General features: G+C 57.0%; 1 non-coding gene across 1 annotated transcript in view; it reads right to left on the bottom strand.

Annotated features, from left to right (window-relative positions):
• LOC126325288 (small subunit ribosomal RNA) overlaps positions 1–514 on the bottom strand; it is a 1,893-nt gene extending 1,379 nt beyond the window's left edge. Inside the window, exon 1 of the ribosomal RNA XR_007559982.1 lies at positions 1–514. This exon is cut by the window's left edge and continues 1,379 nt beyond it. This is a non-coding gene — a ribosomal RNA (small subunit ribosomal RNA).
• Between the last annotated feature and the right edge of the window lie 1,986 nt (positions 515–2,500).

Genomic DNA, 2,500 nt, shown 5'->3' with positions numbered 1-2,500 from the left:
CGGATGAGTCCCGTATCGTTATTTTTCGTCACTACCTCCCCGTGCCGGGAGTGGGTAATTTGCGCGCCTGCTGCCTTCCTTGGATGTGGTAGCCGTTTCTCAGGCTCCCTCTCCGGAATCGAACCCTGATTCCCCGTTACCCGTTACAACCATGGTAGGCGCAGAACCTACCATCGACAGTTGATAAGGCAGACATTTGAAAGATGCGTCGCCGGTACGAGGACCGTGCGATCAGCCCAAAGTTATTCAGAGTCACCAAGGCAAACGGACCAGACAAGCCAATCCGATTGGTTTTGATCTAATAAAAGCGTCCCTTCCATCTCTGGTCGGGACTCTGTTTGCATGTATTAGCTCTAGAATTACCACAGTTATCCAAGTAACGTGGGTACGATCTAAGGAACCATAACTGATTTAATGAGCCATTCGCGGTTTCACCTTAATGCAGCTTGTACTGAGACATGCATGGCTTAATCTTTGAGACAAGCATATGACTACTGGCAGGATCAACCAGGGAGCTGCGTCAACTAGAGCTGAGCAGCCGGCCGCCCGGGAGTGTGTCCCGGGGGCCCGCGCGAACACGCAAGCGTCCGCTCAATTATTCTGCAAACAGGAGGAGGCCGAGCTCCCCTGCACGATACACCTCGAAACCCTCTCAGGTCCCGGCGGCGCGCAGCGCCGTCCTAGGTACTTGGTCGGTTTCGAGAGAGGCGCAATCGCCCGGAGTTAGGCGAGTAGACGGTTTTAGTGCGAACACCCTTGCTCCCAACTGAGCTTGCCGCTGCCGACAGAGGCCCGGGAGCGTGCTGTCGTGGCATTGCCGGCGGGAGACAACACGCGCCACCTATGGTGACCGGCAGCTCCAACGCCAGCGCCACACAAGGGCAAAGCCCCACTTGGGTGCATAAGCGAACTCTCCCAGCACAGCGCACGCGCCAACACGTCCGCACAACTGCGATACAAACCACCTGCGAGAACCGCTGGGGCGACCGAGCAGCAGACGGCGTCGCGGCGCCGAGTGCCAGGCGGCGGCGCATCCTCAACGCACACAGTCCTCAATCAGACCAGCACACTGCAGATGTCCACCGCGCTTCGCACCGGGCTCGGCTGAACCAACTTTGGCCGCCAGGCGCCGCGTGCAGGGTGCGCCGCAGCGTAGCTGCGCCGCCTGCCGGGCCCGTCGGCTGGCGCTCCTGCCACTCGGCGCCCCCCACCAGCCGGCTGTTGCGCGTGCGCCCACGCAGCGCGCGGCCAACACGCCGGGCGGCCCCCCTTCACCGGCCGGGAACAGTCCCACCAAGCCACCGCCGCGTATCGCTTCATACCCACATGGGCCTAGTCACGTGTGTGGATGTGGCGGGTACCGCTGAAACAACCGGTTAATAGCTGTACCGATCGTCGCCATCACAGATTCACCTCCAGCGTGAACAACCGCTCAACAACGGATTTCCAGTTCATTTGCGTATCTTGGGCAGTAAACGTAGATGTCCACCTACATTTGCGAATTCAACAATTCTTGCATGCCAGGATGTCATGTGTCACGACACGCTACATCAGACCACATACACACTGCGACATGTGCAGAAGAGAACACGTGGAAGGTGGCCCGCGCAAGTATGCGATGTCCCTTCCGCGATCCACTGTCAACCGGCATCTGCGGCATGTCCCAGATATGGAACGCGGTCCACCAGGGTAGCACTTTGTGTGAGGCAATACGACAAAGTCGGAATACACGCGTCACTACATCAGACGGCTCACGCTGACCTGACCTGACCTGACCTGACCTGACTCACCGCACCACCACCCCCAGCGACCCAGGGTGACATACAATGCGTTCGTACGTTCCTCCCACACGCCTCTACGGCGTACCACAGTGCAACCTAGCTGTTATTGGGAGACGAGACAAGTAGCATCGAGCACAACATATGGAAATTGAGATTCGACACCGTTGGGCACAGCCAGCGTACAGTCACACGTATCACACTACTTCACTCTGTACGTAACTACCGATGATCGGTACAGCGTGTGGGTTACGCGTACGACATCAGCGGACAATGGACACAGACCATACCACGACGTACACTGAGGGCGTCGACATCTGAATGCAACTGAACAGCTGCGAGGCTCATTTAACACTCACACGCCAGACCGACCAGCTTGAGAGGACAGAGACACAAAGAGGGGGACAGAGGAGGGGGGGGGGGGCCGATATAGTCCTATTGCAGTACAATTGACAGTGGATAGCCGGAATATGTGGAAAGTAAGCAACACTCGCAAGACATCTACATGAGGATAACAACGACACCAGAGATTCCGAGCAGTGAACTATGTTAGGCAAAGGGACAACGTGGGTTAGGTTAAGGGACAACGTGGGTTAGGTTAAGGGACAACGTGGGTTAGGTTAAGGGACAACGTGGGTTAGGTTAAGGGACAACGTGGGTTAGGTTAAGGGACAACGTGGGTTAGGTTAAGGGACAACGTGGGTTAGGTTAAGGGACAACGT

This window comes from Schistocerca gregaria, unplaced genomic scaffold, assembly GCF_023897955.1.
Source record: "Schistocerca gregaria isolate iqSchGreg1 unplaced genomic scaffold, iqSchGreg1.2 ptg000914l, whole genome shotgun sequence".
NCBI classification, from domain to species: Eukaryota; Metazoa; Arthropoda; class Insecta; order Orthoptera; family Acrididae; genus Schistocerca; species Schistocerca gregaria.
Note: the sequence above shows the minus strand (reverse complement) of the source record. Positions and strands in the feature narration are given on the sequence as shown.